Here is a 17,888-nt window from a genome sequence, read left to right as displayed (position 1 = left end):
GGCAAGAAGAGACTAGCGCTCTTCGACAAATCTCTTGCCATTCAAGCTGTCAGACTTTGGAAAGACATTGCTGGACTGTATTCACCTACACAATCTTGCCTCACGTTCTGAAAAAAGATAAAAACTTTCTTATTTAATAAATATATATTGTAGCTAGATTTCTGCCGAGCTCCAAAACAACAGCTATAATTATCAGAAGGATGTTCTGATCTTCTTATCCCTTCAAAAAGTATGTAAACCGCTTAGAACTGAAAAGGTGTTACGGGGATATAAGCCCAAAATGTAATGTAATGTAATTCTCTGGCAGTAGAGAGAGTTTGTATTGCTGTTACTGATGCATGACATCATGTCTTATCACTATCATGTTACCCAAGATCCTTCTGTAACACTAAATGTCTATTTTCTAATGTATTTCCACTATTCATGATTATTGTAAGCCACATTGAGCCTGCAAAGAGGTGGGAAAATGTGGGATACAAATGCAATAAATAAATAAATAGACTCTTTTTTTATGTTGAGTTGTAAAATGCACACTGGGCAGCATTGAGATAAGTGCGCCTTTCCTTTAGAATACTCTCATATATGAGTTCTTTCCCTCTCATATAATTTATAACACGCTTCTTATAGAATTGGTAATGGATACATATAGAGACCAGCCTTTTATGGCAATCAGTGTTCGAGGTCACAAGAGTTTATTGGTCTATGGGTATAGGCATTATTGTATCCAAATTGTATCTAAATAAGTAGACAAGTAAATGAACATGAGTATTGTAGGGACAACATTTTTATGATACAAATATGAGTACAACTTAACATCTTAAATTTATATTTCACTTTAGCCTTGAGTAATACAAACGTAACATGACTGTGACAAAAGTACCATTACCTTGACTATAGCATGAAAAAAATATTAAAACATGGGTGAATGAGGGGTGAACGCTTACGTAAGTGTATGTATGTATGTGAGCGCTAATACTTTTCTATATTAGGATATAAATAGAGAGCTTCAGTTTATAATATAGGTAAAATTGTCATGTTGTTTTTGTGATTGTCACTTTATTGGCATTGGGAGCACTTGTTTGCTCACTGTTGTTCATTTGAACACATGGGAGATTTTCAATGATAGAGAAACCCATCCACCCTCTAGGAATAGCCTTAAACCTTATGGTGGCATTCTCCTTGAGTGAGCCCTAACTCTGAGAATTTCTCCTTTTCACACAAATATTTATAATTTTTGTTTATATAATTGTATACGAAGCTCTCTATCTATACCCTTTGGTTTTCTTAAGAAAGTTCTATAAAACCCTGGCTTGTATTGTTGAGTTGTAAAATGAAACATCCTGCTTCTGCTCTGCACCCATTGTTGGCAGAGGTTTATTGGTTGGTCTAGGATGTAAATACAGAAAAACAAAGTGAGAAGTGGACCAATGACTTCAAGACATCAAGACTATGGTGGTATAAAAAGAATAAACTTTATTGTAGACTCGACACAGTACTGTGTTTCGGCCACAGGCCTGCCTCAGGAGTCTAAAGAATTATTTTAAAGAAAAAATTATAAAATAATCGTGACATAAATACATAAAACAATTTGTGACATAAATATACAAAAAATATAATTATAAAATTTGTGAGAACAAATATGTATGCAGTTTATCGAACACATAAACAGTGAGGAGTGGAGGAATGGCCTAGTGGTTAGAGTACCAGTCTTGCAATCCAGAGGTGGCTAGTTCAAATCCCACTGCTGTACCTTGTGATCTTGAGCAAGTCACTTAACCCTCCATTGCCTCAGGTACAAACTTAGATTGCCCTCCTGGGACAGAGAAATATCCAGAGTACCTGAATGTAACTCACCTTGAGCTACTACTGAAAAAGGTGTGAGTAAATCTAAAATAAATGTATAAATGAAAAGCAGCAAAGAAATAAATCAAATTAAATCATAAAATCTCCAAGCATGTGATTCATGTACATTTATATATGAGAAACTTACATTAAATTAAAACAAAAATTCTTAAAAAACACATTTCATATGCATTTATACATAGGGGAACTTCCATAAGATTTTGGTCTGGGATGTCCCATGTCAATGAACAATTATCTTTTGGATCGTTATTCAAAGGCTATTATGCATTTACCATCAAACTGATAATTGCCCATCTGTGCATTTTCAAAGAATCCTATATAATAAAAAGCACCTCCAAGGTTCTGAAGCTGACTGTGACTGCATGGACAAAAATCTTGAGGCATTCGTGCTCATGACGTCAGCACTTCCTGGTATGTCACCACCGACAACAACCAACCACCAGAAAGCAACACGCCCCAAACAGCGTGCACCAACGTCGGCACACAACCGCCGAGAAGTACAGCGTAGCGCAGGTAAACCACAGAAAACCTCTCAAACACAATCAATAACAGCCCCCCCCCCCGGTGCTCTGACACTCGCCCCTGCCGAGATGCCACTGGGCCACATCACCTGGCAACAGACACCGTCATCTGATTTCAGACACCCGCACTCAAATATCAGACTCCGGAACTCCCCCTCCTCCACCAAAAGACTCCCTCCCGAATCGGCGAAAATATCAAACATTATCTCCCCCCTCACGTCACGACACGCCTCCGAGCTTAGAGGACCCCACCCTCTCCCCCCGCCCTCACGGGTCATCCCTCCGTAACACCCTACCTCACACTTGCAGGCAAGCTCTATCGACGAAGTTAAGAAAAAAAACCCCAGCAAAAACAAGAACACAACCCATTCCACCCCTCAACAAACGCAGACTCCACTCCAAACACCCCCACATTTCACACACCCACGGACCCCCCCCCCCCCCCCACTGTCACTGACAGACACAAACACACACACACACACACAACACATCCCCCCTCCACACCCCCCCCCCCAAAAAAAAAACAGGCAGAACCACCTCCAAAACCACAACAAAACCCTATAAATTCAAAAACAAATCCTCCTCTTTTGACAGCACAACACAAAAAAACCCCCAGCAAAAACACGGACACTCCACCCCTCAGTAAACGCTGACCCCCCTCCAACCACCTTCACATTTCACCAACCCACGGACCCCCCCAACCCCCCCTGTCAGAGACAGACAAAAACACACACACACAATACCACAAAAACGCACACATTCCACTGCCAACACCCTGCAACAATAACCACCCTCAAAGCCACACACCACTCCATCCCACTTTGCCAGCACGGCACATCACCCAACCACCCCCACCCCCCCGAAAAAAAACAACATTTAACACAAAAATATCACAAAAACACAGACACTCACCACCAACCTCCAAACACACCCCACCCTCACTCACTTACACACACACACAAACTAACTCTGTGACACAGACACACACAATGTAGCTCAGTGACACACATGATCTTTCACAAGACCCCCCTCCCCCACAAAACCACAGAAGATGCACAAGGATACATGCACACAGAGACCCTGGAAATTGGAGGGAGGGAGGGAGACCCTGGAAATTAGAGGGAGGGAGAACCTGGAAATTGGAGGGAGGGAAACCCAGGAAATTAGAAGGAGGGAGGGAGACCCTGGAACTTGGAGGGAGGGAGGCAGACCCTGGAAATTGGAGGGAGGGAGAACCTGGAAATCAGAGGGAGGGAGGGAGACCCTGGAAATTGGAGGGAGGGAGACACTGGAAATTAGATGGAGACCCTGGAAATTAGAGGGACAGAGGGAGGGAGACCCTGGAAATTAGAGGGAGGGAGGGAGACCCTGGAAATTGCAGGGAGGGAGGCGACCCTGGAACACACTCTCTCTCACACATACACAATCGCACCCAGTATCATTATTTCTCTGTCACACACTCACACTCACACATTCACTCTCTCTCTCTCACTCAGTCAGTCTACTACTACTACTACTACTATTTAGCATTTCTATAGCGCTACAAGGCATACGCAGCGCTGCACAAACATAGAAGAAAGACAGTCCCTGCTCAAAGAGCTTACAATCTAATAGACAAAAAATAAATAAAGTAAGCAAATCAAATCAATTAATGTGAACGGGAAGGAAGAGAGGAGGGTAGGTGGAGGTGAGTGGTTACAAGTGGTTACGCGTCAAAAGCAATGTTAAAGAGGTGGGCTTTCAGTCTAGATTTAAAGGTGGCCAAGGATGGGGCAAGACGTAGGGGCTCAGGAAGATTATTCCAGGCGTAGGGTGCAGCGAGACAGAAGGCGCGAAGTCTGGAGTTGGCAGTAGTGGAGAAGGGAACAGATAAGAAGGATTTATCCATGGAGCGGAGTGCACGGGAAGGGGTGTAGGGAAGGACGAGTGTGGAGAGATACTGGGGAGCAGCAGAGTGAGTACATTTATAGGTTAGTAGAAGAAGTTTGAACAGGATGCGAAAACGGATAGGGAGCCAGTGAAGGGTCTTGAGGAGAGGGGTAGTATGAGTAAAGCAACCCTGGCGGAAGATGAGACGGGCAGCAGAGTTTTGAACCGACTGGAGAGGGGAGAGGTGACTAAGTGGGAGGCCAGCAAAAAGCAGATTGCAGTAGTCTAAACACACTCTCTCAAACACTCCAAGGAGAACCTTGCTAGCGCCCGTTTCATTTGTGTCAGAAACGGGCCTGATTTACTAGTATACAGATAATATTGGGCTGTTTCAGTTGTTAAGTGGCCACACATTATCTGTATATTTGTGGGACTGTTTAGGAGAAGAACAAAAATGGGCAACCCCCCCCCCCCCCCATCCAAATAGCAGCAAAATTCAGCTGCTCAAATGGTAGGTCTAAACTAAATAGACAGTGCAGGCACAGTCACTGCACTATCCTTATATTCAGTGCCACTACCTCCTGTATATGGATAGTAGCACTCAATATATATGGATTAAGTTAAAACACCGGCACCTAACGAAAGCCAGGGACACTGCTGGCTGAAAATTTATCATTCTGCAAGATTTGCCCAAAGACAGGAGCACAAAATCAAAAGTTGGCTGAGGTCACCACAACCCTTTAAGCCATCCCTGGATGTGTTCCATGCTATCTGCTGTATTATCCACTCCTACCCTAGCTGAGATAATATTTAACCATCTCTTTGACCTGTGCAACTTTCTTTAAATTAGTTACCTTACTTTCTAACTCTTCTTACTCTCTTACCTATTTATGGGGTCCTTTTACTAAGGTGTGCTGAAAAATGGTCTGTGCTGGTGTAGATGCTTGTATTGGATGTGCTTAGGTCCATTTTTCAGCGCACCTGCAAAAAAAGCCTTTTATTGGGAGGCCAAAGATGGACGTGCGGCAAAATGAAAATTGGCATGCGCCCATTTTGGGTCTGAGACCTTACTGCCACCCATTGACTTAGCGATAAGATCTCACGTGTTAACTGGGCAGTAATCGTCAGCACGTGTACAATGCCAATTACTGCCCGGTTAGCGCTGTGTACTGGAAAATATTCCGGCACGCGTAAAAAATTAAATTACCGCCTGGGCCACGCAGTAGCCGGGCAGTAGTTCAAAATTGACACACTTAGGACACGTGTACGTGCCTATGCAGATTAGTAAAAGGGCTCCTTTATGTTCCGTCTTTGCTTTACCCTTCACTAACAATTTAAATATTTTATTACGTATTGTGTTGACATTGTAAGTAGTATACTATCAGGCTTATTTTTGAAAGAGAAGGGCGCCCATCTTCCGACACAAATCGGGAGATGGGCGTCCTTCTCTCAGGGTCCAAATTGGCATAATCGAAAGCCTAGCGTTTGCTTTGTTTGTTTGTTTGTTTGGTTGGTTGCTTTTTTATGCTGTTTTCCCTCTTTTTTGTGTCTGACCTGACCTGAGGCAGGAGGTTTTGGCCTCTGAAAGCTAATTGAAAAGGGTATTAGGCTATTAAATAAAATAGTTTCTGAAATGGCCGTGGGTTTGAGGTGTGTCGGGGGGTGGGGGGGCAGAGCCATGTGGAGGCAATTTTAAGGACAAACACCCTTTATTCAGGACAAAATACAAAAAGGAGAGCCTTTCCTACTGCTGCAGACCAGGACAATAGTTGAACAACAAAACATTCCTTACACATAGGTAGTGGAGGCATAGACTGGAAGGCTTCCCTGACTTCCTCAGCAATGGGTTTTTATCTTCCCTGGGTGGACTATGACCTTTTGGCTAGATTCCCCAGCCCTTGCTCTGTTAAGGTGGGTATGTGTTTAAGGAGGACCAGGGTTTTCTTATACACTCCCTGACAATATCCTTTCACCCACAGAGGGGTTGGGAATTTATCAAAGTCTCTGTTGTTTGGGTAAAATGCCTTTACAAAAGGGATGCGATATTAGGGGTGTGCAGGAGAAATATTTTTGTTTTGTTTTGGGATGGTATAATTTTGCTTTTTCTCTTTTTTGTATCATTTCATTAAGTTCCATTCCATTTCAGTTTGTGCATCTATAAGTTTCTATTGTGCATTCTGAGGGAGACTTGTCCTTAATACGGCCTTTTAGCAAAACATTAGTTCATATCGGTTGCTGGTCCCCATGCCCATTTCTGTTTAATAGATAAGTACTTTTTATTTAAAAGTAACTTAAAATTATAAACATGAAAAGAGTTATGAACAGAAAAAAACGATAAAGCCTTTGAATAAATTCTTGGCTTGATGATGATTATAGTGCCTATAGCTCAAGGCTTTTTTGTTTTCGAATTGCACTTCTGATGGTCCAATATATAAATAGATTTTTCTAATGGGCTGAATTAAACTGCCCATTATTGCCAGTAACCCTTCTAGTGAAAACATTTTTCTGTGCCAATTTAAGGTCTTTGTATACTTTATGAAATAGGCATAGCTTACGCACATATCAGCTACACAAGTCAGGCAGCCTTGTTATAAAGTTATCCTCCATACATAACTGGATTTACAAGAAGAAAAATATCTCTGAATGTGCATTGTTGAACATCTCCAAATCTCTGCCACCCTACCCCCACCATCCTCCCAAACATATTGTCTTGCATTGACAATCATGTTGAATCAGATTTATAAGAAACATATTTTATTAGAAAGCTAATAGAGTTCTCTTAACACGAGAACTGACACATTCCTTTCATGATCCAAATACTTTAAAATATGTAGAACTTTTAAATGATTGAAGACTACAGTCCTTTTTTCCCCAAGACTGGGACTAGTGATTTTCATTTAGGCCCAAAATGCGTGTGGTTTTCGTCTCACTCATGCTTGTCTTCTTTGTGAATGTGCCAAAGAAACAGAAAATGGAGGCTGCCTAACCACAGAAAGATGTTTTGTTTCTGCAACGGAAACACCTGCCAGAAGGCTGAGCTCAGTCACAAACTGCACAGAGCGTGAGCAGCACAAAGCCAGCCTTCCATCTCCACAGTACCCCCAGGTCATATCACTACATCAGTAATACCTTCCTCTACTTCTCTAGGCTGCAGGTTCTGGGGTTGGAAGAGCGCAGGGGGCTTTGTTGTGGGGTCGTATTGCTTGTCATGCAATAAGACATGCAAGTGAACTTGGCTGTTGAATTAAGTATTGGTGTTGTAGGAAACAAAGCTGAAGGCGACAAGGCCTGAAGTGAACTACCAGCAGAGACTGCGGAGGGCTGGAAGCCAGCTCTTTTGAAATATATTGGATTTGCTGAAGATAGATATAGGGGACAGGGATAGTTATAGGACTGAGATGTCAGGTGTTGGATTGCATGTGCGAATTTATTTATTTAAAAAATGTATAAACCTGTCAAACTACCATTCTTGGCAGTGTGCAACAGAACAAACATAATATAAAACCTAAAAAACATTACAACATAAGTACATAACTATTGCCATTGAGCCATGGTCCTCCAACACACATATGGTATTGAAGCCAAACACATTCTGCATCCAGAGAACCTCCTGGACCTCCGCCAACAATGGATACGGAGCACAGCAAAGACAATTCCCCATAAAACTCATCATACAAAGAAATTTTGGTTTCTAGTGTAATCTCAATAACTGACATATTATAAATTAATTAAAAAAAATATATATAAAACAAAAGTCACTCATAACCTACAGCAAATCTACCATGCCAATACTAATTTTCAAAAACAAGGATCCTACCTATGAAAAGGAAGTGCTTTAATTATTATAGTGGGGCCCTAAAATACAAATACATTTAAAGGAAAGCTGTACATGCCAAATTACTACAGAATGCTACAAAAAGAAACTTCATGCTAACAGAATGCTTCACTCACACACAGAGAACACAAATGTCAAATACAGAATAAGTGACCACAAACTCTAGAAATATAAATTAAACAGAAACCTCAAGAAACCAGACCTTGCATGTAGTACAACACCAGAGAAACATGAAAGAAAGGCATTTCCTCCTGTGCAAAATATAAAGAGAGCACATACCAGGGATGGTGTTAGGGGTTGCAACTAGGACAATTGTGCTTGGTTCCCTGGCCAGAGAAAGCCCGCCTGCTGGAAGCTGAAGGCACAATGGACTTTGGGGTCCTTTCCTAGATTTCTATCCTGGACCCCAGCCATATTTAAAATCAACTCTGGCAAAATGTACATTCCAAATTCAATATATTATATTCACAACATTGAAAATAAAATAATTTTTTGAACCTTTTTGTTGTCTGGTCATTTTATTTTTCAAATCATATTGGTCCCAGTCTCTGGTTTGTGCTTTATTTATTTTTTTTATTTATTTACATCAATTTATATACCGTATCTTATTGCTACTGCAAGACAGAACGGTTTACAATTTATAAAAAAAAAAAAAAAAAAAAAGCAGTACAATAAGTACAAATTGGACAAACATTAGAACTCCAATCATTACAGGAAAGCACAGCAAACCCAACAAACTAGCTACATAAGATGAAAACAATATAACTCATGATTAATACACAGGAGAACACTGCAGATACAAAATTAAATACATAATATAATCTACACAGACAGATAATACAGTTTTGACTTAGTATATATTACAGATGCCCATTTATAACCTTTCTTCCATTATTCTAAATTCTGATCTACATACTCGATAAAGTAGAAGGTTTTCAAAAGTTTCCGAAAATGAAAGTAAGATTTCTCAAGTCTGATCTCTTTTGGAAGGCCATTCCAAAGAGAGGGAGACAGATAGAAAAAAGCCGAATTCCGTGTAGATTCCCATCTAGCCCTAGCAAGAGGAGGAATCACTAACCTGTTATCTGTCAGGGATCTAAGGGTTCGTGTGGCAGTGTAAGGAATAGTTAGATTTGACAGATAGTCAGGATTTAGTGTATAAAAGGCCTTATGGGTCAAGACTAAGGCTTTAAACTTAACTCTTGCTTCAACTGGAAGCCAATGCAGTTGATGTAGCAAAGGTGTTACTCTGTCATCCCTCCGGGCCCTACAAATCATACGTGCTGCAGTATTCTGTATTCTTTGTAATCGCTTCAAGCTAGCTTGGGTGATCCCTGAATATATGATATTACAGTAGTCTAAGCGTGAGGTAATATAAGCAGATGTCAACGTTTTAAGGGAATCCTTACTAATTGAATTCCTAACTGACCGAAGTCTCCTAAGATGGAAAAAAGATTTTTTCACTACATCAGATATTTGTTCCTCGAAAGTCAGAGCAGAATCAATTATAACCCCAAGGTATCTAAAAGATTTAACTGTAGGGATATTCTTGCCAAATAGCATAGGTACCACTGCTGGACATGTGCCCTGTCCTACTATCCAAGATGTTATAGTCTTATCTGGATTTAATACTAATTGATATGTTGTGAGCCAGTCTGCCACTTTATCCAGACAAATTTGTAGTGGTGTAAGATCCATATTAGATGGTTTAACATAATGTATAAGAAGGAAATCGTCCGCATAAGAATAAAAACTAATACCCATTGTTTGAATGAGAAGTGCCAAGGGACTGACATATAGATTAAACAGTAATGGGGACAGGACCGATCCCTGTGGAACCCCACATGGTAAGTTGTATTCTGTAGAGGACGATTGCTGCTGAACTACTTTAAATGACCGTTCGGTAAGAAAAGATATAAACCATTTCATAATTGTCCCTGAAATGCCAATCTCACCTAGTCTATCAAGAAGTAGTTTATGATTAATTAAATCAAAAGCTGCAGATAGATCCAGTGAAACAACCAAGGCAATATAGCCATGTTCTAGTTTTGCATGAATCTCACTTAACATTGAAGTCAGGATAGTCTCTGTGCTATGGCCTTTCCTAAAGCCCGATTGTCTAGGATGTAGCAAATTTTTAGAATCTACATAAGTTTGCAATTGTCTAAACACTATTGTCTCTATCACTTTGGATAGGAACGGAAGATTAGAAACTGGTCTATAATTGTTGGGTGTTATAGGATCTAATGAGGGCTTCTTCAGAATAGGCTTTACTAGCGCCTCTTTTAGAGTAGCAGGGACTATCCCTTCAGAAAGACTCCGTACGATGATTAAATACATAAACTGTTGGATTTCTAGCGTGTGGTTTTTCAACCATGCTGATGGTATGGGATCCAAGGAACTGTAAGTGGGTGAAAGACCTGCAACTAAAGTATGCAGTGATTCCACAGATGGGAGTTCAAAGTCTTGCCAGGGTACAGTTAATTGTGAATTTGAGGAGTTGTCAATATGACTGATCCCTGATACCCTTGAGAATTGGGCTCTTAGATTCTCAATTTTAGTACTGAAAAACTTTGCCAGAATCTCGGAATCAAGAGCAGGAGATTCTCTGTTTTCACTAGTCGTAGTTGTCAAGCATTTCATAATGTGGAATAACTTTTTCTGTGAACTAGCAGCTTCCTTTATTTCTTTGGAGAAGTAGGTAGTTTTAGCAGCTTTTAGCTCTTCAGTGGCATTCCTAGGGGGGATGACACCCGGGGCGGATCGTCGATGCGCCCTGCCCCCCGGGTGCAGCGCCCTGCAGATGCAGCACAACCCCCCCCCCCCCCACGGCGAAAGGACACCCCCCCCCCGCGAAAGAACCCCCCGGGTGCACGCCACTGGTGGGGTGCCGCGCACGCCTGTCCTTCGTTCATTCCATGCTCCCTGTGCCCCGGGGCAAAGGGAAAATGGATCGAACGAAGGACAGGTGCGCTCGGCACCCCCCCAGCGGCGTGCACCCGGGGTGGACCGCACCCACCGCCCCCACCTAGGAACGCCACTGCTTCTCTTAACTCACTTGCCAGGGTCTCCTGTGTGTTTGACATTTCTTCTTTCTCCATGTCCATCATCCATCTCCCATCTCTGTTTTCCTATATTCCCTTGTCCAGTATCTCCCCTGTGTTCATATCCCCTCATCCATCATCATTCCTCTCTGTACCTATGCACCCCATGCCCAGCATATCCCTTCTGTGTTTCTATTTTCCCCTTGTCTGGTATCTCCCCCCCCCCCCTCTGTGTCCATATACCCCCCTCTCCAGTGTCCAGCATTGTATCTCTATTCCATATCCCCCTTCCCCCCCCTTGTCAGTCATTGCCCTTCTGTTCCCATATGCCATCCCATACAGCATCTCACATTTGTGTCCCTGTCCCCATGCTCCCACCTAATGCCCATCCATCATCTCCCTTCTGTATCTGTACACCTCCCTATGTCCCCTTTCTCCCTCCTCCACACCAATGTGTCCCTCTCCTCTCTGATCCCACCACAACCAGCTTCTCTTCCTCTCTCTTTCCTTCCCCTTATGCATCTGGCTCTTTCTCCCACTGTGGGTTCACCATTTGAACCCCTCTTCCTTTATCTCCTTGTCCAGCATCTCTCTCCCTTCCCTCTACCCCCTCCCATAGGTCCAGCACCTTTCTCTCTTTGCTCCAGCCCTCCTTGCAGGTCCACATCTCTCTCCTTTCCCTTCACTTCAACCCTCTGCATATCCAGCACATCTCCCCCTTCCCTGCAACCTCCCCCCGTGGAAATCCAGCACTTCTACTCTTCCCTCCAACCTCACCCCCGCAAGTCCAGCATCTCTCTCCCTTCTTTTCTCTCCAACCCCCCTGCCCCTCGCAAGTTCAGCACCTTTCTCTTCCCTTCAGGCCCCTCCCCTCCAAGGGCCAGCACCTCTTCATCTTCCTTAACCCCCCCCCCCAAAAGTCCAGCACCTTTCCTTTCCCTTTAGCCCACTCTCCTTGCAGGGCCAGCACCCCATTATCTTCCTCACCCTCCCCCCGCAAGTCCAGCACCTCTCCCTTTCCTTCAGCCCCCTCTCCTTGCAGGACCAGCACCCCACTGTCTTCCTCACCCTCTCCCATCCCTGCTGCAGCGCTTGCATTTAATGCTATGGGCGCTGCCTCCTCCTGCACCTCACAGCCTCCATCTCCCACCCTCATGACAGCGCTCGCAATTTGCTATCGGCGCTGCCTGACAGCAACTCACAGACATGGCGCTGATGTCCTGCTCCGGGACATTCCTTCTGCCGTGTGCGCCTCACCCTGCGTAAACAGGAAGTTGCATCAGCGCAGCAAAGGAGCAGGACGGCGCTGCCATAGGGGTGGGATACTGTGAGGTGCAGGAGCAGGTAGTGCCGTTAGCATTAAATACAAGCGCTACGGCAGGGTGGGAGAGGGTGAGGAGACACGGAGGTGCTGGGACTCTTCTTCTGGATGGGACTGAGACAAAACTAGGCGGGCCTGGGCCCATCCAGGCCTGCCCTTAGCTACACCCCTGGTTCACCCTGTTTGGGTATATTCCCCACAAGCTCCCCCTGCAGCTCCCAGGCTCTCCAAAAGTGCTCACTTCAGCAGCACATATACCAAAAATAATAAATTCAATTGGCCTGGCTGGCTAGCTTCATGCCCTTTGTCAGTGGCTAATGCTATTGTAAAGTACTATGTCATGTTCCCTGACCGTTCAGGATATGGGCATCTGAGGATGGGGCGGCCATCTTGGATTTGGGTATCTCCAGGCTAGGGCGGCCATCTTAGAGGTGGGCGTCTTAAGTTGTGGCAGTCATCTTGGAGTTGGGCAGTTTCAGGAAGGAAGGCAATATTTGGGTGTAAGGGTGTCTCTGGTTGGGGCAGCCATCCTGTTGACAGCTGCACATGTTTGGGCCTAATTCATGTTCTATTTAAAGCCTGACTACCAGTCCTTCCACGCTTCAGCTTCTACTCTGTCCTTGGGTAGTTGCAGTGCTTCTAGATACCTTCACGTCTGCTTCTTGGTCTTGACCTCTGCCTGATCCTGGATTCGCTATTGTTTGCTGCCTGATACTGACCTCTGCCTGTTCCTGACTCTTCTTTTGCCTGCTGCCTGGTCTTGACCTCTACCTGATCCTGGTTTCGCTATTGTTTGCTGCCTGGTACTGACCTCTGCCGTTCCTGTCTCCCCTGCTGTCTGCTTCTGGTCCTCGTTTCTCCCGTGGCTAGGCCAGGCCCCGTGGACTTTGTTCTGGACTCAGTTCTTCCTGCTGTTGGCTTCCTGCACCTGGGGGCTCAACCCCTGGGGAATGGAGGGTGACACAGAGGGAACTCGGGGTTGGCCGACAGCTCAGGGAAGAACCCTCCTCCATCGAGCACAAGGGCTCACGTTCCTTCTCAGCGAGCCTGACATACTAAGTAGGGAATTTCTCTTTAGGTGCACCCAGAGGACCGGGGACAGCAGAGATGCTGGAACCCCAGGCCAAGGTAGGCCGGGGCAGTCAGGCAAGAGAGCAGTGGCATAGCTATGTGGGACCATGGGGCCTGGGCCCCCCCAAATTTGCTCTGGACCCCTGGTTTGGCCCCTGTTAGTGAAACTGAGCATGCTCAATTTCACTAAAAGGAGCATGCCGGATGTGAGGGGAACAGAAAGCAGGGCAGGCAATGTGGCTACGCTGGAGACCAGCACTGGATGAAGGTGTCAGCTGGTGGGGGTTGGGGACCCCCGCCAGCCAAGATGTACAGCGGTGGCAGAGGGTGGGGTGCAGCAGGGCAGTGAGGCAGCGGAGGGGGGGGCGGCGGCGAACCGAAATGTGCCCCCTACCTTGAGCTCTGGCCCCCTCCCACCTCGAGGTCTGGCTACGCCCCTGCAAGAGAGTGCATGTCTGCCATGGGGTAGGGCATGCTGACAGCACATGCCGCGAGGCCTTCAGATCCAGCAGCTGTGCAAGGGTAATGGATTATTTTTATAGTGTGTAAATGTGATTCATTCGGTCTGTCTGCCTTTCCCTCATTGCCTTGATGTAAATGTTCCAAAACCCTCCATTGAATATCATCCACCGTATGACTTTTTTCTAGCCAATGCTCAACTAAGGGGGCTTGGAGATTCCATGTAACAATTCGTGATTTATGTTCGCGAATTGTTACACGGAATCTGCAAGCCCCCTTAGTTGAGCATTGGCTAGAAAAAAGTCATACGGTGGATGACATTCAATGGAGGGTTTTGGAACATTTACATCAAGGCAATGAGGGTGGGTCGGTTAAAAGAATACTAAATCACAGACAGCAGTTGTATATCTATTATTTAAACATGATTAGCCCGACCGGTCTTAATGCTGAATTAGAATGGGCCTTTTTAATATAAGGGTTTCAGTTCTGTCCAATAGGAGCCGAGGGTTTTGGATACATCATTTGGGTAATCATTTAAAGGGTTCCATTTAGACACCGTCGCCATCTTAACAGGAGTAATTCCTTAAATAATATAGTTGAGCTGGTGCTAGAATGCCATAAGGGTAATATGAGCATGGGTTTTCTGTAGAAACTGTCATTGGGTGTGAGTAGTAAAAGTACAACTCATACGTAATGTTTTTGAGACAGTATGTGTTAATTTTTTGCAGGGGAAGTCCTTGACACAGCCTAGCAGGCGAAACATGCATGTTGAACAGCCTTGAGCCCCCAGACCGAAAATACTTAAGGTAAGTGCACTAAGTATATTAATATGAAAGTGTAGAAGCCGATGAAGAACTTAGTGCTGTCTGAATTGCCAAAAACAATTATTGGACAATTAAGCACTACTGAAGCAAGATTTAAAAAACCTGTGAAAATTGCAATATAAAATACTAAGGTATACAATGTGGTGGGAGAAAAATATGATCTGGGACTGATAAATTTGAGGTGAGTTTGTATGTATGGCTCCCAGTAAGAGACCTATATTATAACTGCCTTTATATGAGTGGATTATGTCAAAGTCTGGTATGTGCTTGAATCCTGATGCAGACTATGGTCCCTATCTCTCTGGAGGGCTCAGGTTCCTGATGTTTTAGGTTTTCTGCAGCAGGGCCTGGAACAGGGTCTGGCCTTGAGCTCCCTGAGGGTCCAGATGGCTGTCTTGTCCAGCTTTCAGGAAAAGGGGAAGGGAATCTCTCTAGCTTTGTTTAGAGAGGTAGCTCAGTTTCTGAAGAAGGTGACACATTCTTTCCTTCTTGGGACCTCAATCTGATCCTCCTAGTACTGTCCGAGGTTCCATTTGAACCCCTGTGCTTGGCTTTCAGGAAGGATCTAACCCTCAAAATGGTGCTTTTGGTGGCCATCACCTTTGCAAGGAGGGTTTCTGAATTGCAGGTTCTATCATGTTGGAATCCCTAATTCTCCTTCTCAGAGGATTCCATGATTGTGCATGGTACCATCCTTTCTTCCGAAGGTGGTGTCTCCATTCCATATGAATCAGGAGGTTTGTTTGTCATCCATGGTGGTGCAGGGATCGTCGCTGGAAGGTTGGAGATTTCACAAGCTGGATGTCCGGAGGATGCTGCTCGAGTACCTCCAGGAGACAAACAAATTTCATCTCTCTGACCACCTCTTTGTAGTTTTCCATGGCCCTTGGAAGGGTCAGGTGGCCTCGAAGGCCCCCATTGTGAGGTGGATTAACGCGGCTACTGAGTCTGCTTACATCGGCAAAAACTGTCCAGTGCCTCAGGAGCTCAAAGCCCACTCTACTAGGGCTCAGGCCACTTCCGGGCAGAAGCCCGAGCGGTATGCCATGAGGAAATCTGCAGGACGGCGACTTGGTTGTTGCTTCATTCATTTATTAAGCACTACAGATTGGACATGCTGACCAGAGCCTGCTTGAACTTTGGTAGAGCTGTGATTCATGGCTCCTTGTCTTCAACCGCCCAATAGATCTATTTTGGTGCATCCCACTGGTTTAGAACATTGGAGATGACACTAAGAAAAAAGAAATTTGGCTTACCTGATCGTGTTCTTTAGTCAGCAATACTGTTCTGAAGCAGGGCTGCTGAGAGGGGGGCAAAATTCTCCAGGGCCACCTCCCTTGGTGCTATAGTATGGCTCTCCTGTTCCTGTGTACTGCAGAGCAGAGTTATCGCGTTAACTTTGCTCTGCCGGCCACAGGTCCTTCTTCCTGCTTCATCCCACCTCTTGTGTAAAGTACTTCCTGTTTGGATACAGCAGGAAGAAGGACCTGTGCAGCAGAGTGGAGCTAGCAGGAGAGAAGACAAGCAAGTAAGCAGGCCCAAGGGGGACTGCATGGGCCTGGGGGGGGGGGCGGCACGCAGGCCCAGGAGGGTGCTTGCCCCGGGCCCAACCTTGTCTCTTGGCGGCCCTGTTCTGATGTCCCACTTTTGGAAGATCTTGGCCCAAGGTTCTGGGTGTGCTCTGTGTTTCCTTTTCAATGCCTCAAAAAAAAAAAAAAAGAAATTCATTTTGATTGGCATTCATACGGATTCCCGTGATATGGCTATATCCTGGTATATGCAGGGTAGCCTCTGTGGTGTTTTGCTCACTTGATTATCATTGCAGCTGCAGTGGTTGATGGGGTATTTGTGCATTACAATGGGACCTTCTGCTGATTGTTCCAGGGAGCACCCCTGCTTATGCTGGTGATGTCACTGGCAAAATTCAGCTTTCTCTACCTCCATCTGCTAGTAGGAAAGGATAACACTCATTGTCTCAGAACAGTGTTTCTGACTAAAGAAAAGAAAATTATCAGGTAAGACATAATTTTTCCTTATGCACCTAAGTGTATACTTACCTGAGAAAGTGACAATGTGGCAACTAAGTGCCCCCCTACAAGGACATGCGTAATTGGCATAGTGCATAAATGCAAGGGGGCATATACATGAGTGGGACATGGGAAAGGCTCCCATTTATTTATTTATTCAGTTATTTAGACATTTATATCCCACATTATCCCAAACCCAGGCTCGGATTCAATGTGGCTTACAAACTGTAGAGTAGTGACGTGAGCCAAAACAGAATTAATGAACACCGAAAAATGGATGTGAATAATTTCTGAATGTATTTATTTATTTATTGGGATTTATTAACCATCTTTATGAAGAGATTTACCCAAGGCGGTGTACAACAGGTACAGTTTAACATAAAACTTACAATTTTGTTAACAGCATAACAATAGTAAAATAACCAAGAATAAACATAAAAAATAATGCGGTAAACTGGAAAACAGTAAATTGAAACCTAATAATAGAACTACCATGAAATAGTATAAAAATATACACATTTAACAGCAGTGGAATTCAAATACCAGAGATATAAAACAATGATAGCATAATACTAATGATACACTTAACAAGCATGCATTAGAACATTCAACTAACATAATGCCAAATAGTTGGCTTACCATGTATCTGAGGATACAGATATATAATGGGAACACGATGCGTGGTACAGAGTAAGTCAGGATAATTTGATGGTTAGCTAAAATCAAGGCAAGTTCTTTTTATAGTTAAGCAAGAGATAAGGAACTGATCTAAATTACAGTATGTGTAGCAAGCTAGTCCAGGTGCAGAATGGGTGTATAGTCAGTCACTTTACTTATTAAAGGCTTGGGAGAAGAGCCAGGCTTTCACCTGCTTCCTGAAGTAGAGGTAGTCTTGAGTTATATGTAGCCCCTGTGGGAGTAAATTCCAGAGAGTGGGGCTATTCCTGAGAAGGCTCACTGGTGGGTATCGCATCATACAATTTCTTTTGATGAGGGTACAGATAGTGATGGTCCTTGACCTTAGAGATCTTAAAGGTGTGTAACAGGTTACCAT

Source organism: Microcaecilia unicolor, chromosome 2, assembly GCF_901765095.1.
Source record: "Microcaecilia unicolor chromosome 2, aMicUni1.1, whole genome shotgun sequence".
NCBI lineage: Eukaryota > Metazoa > Chordata > Amphibia > Gymnophiona > Siphonopidae > Microcaecilia > Microcaecilia unicolor.
This window is presented reverse-complemented; position numbering follows the sequence as displayed.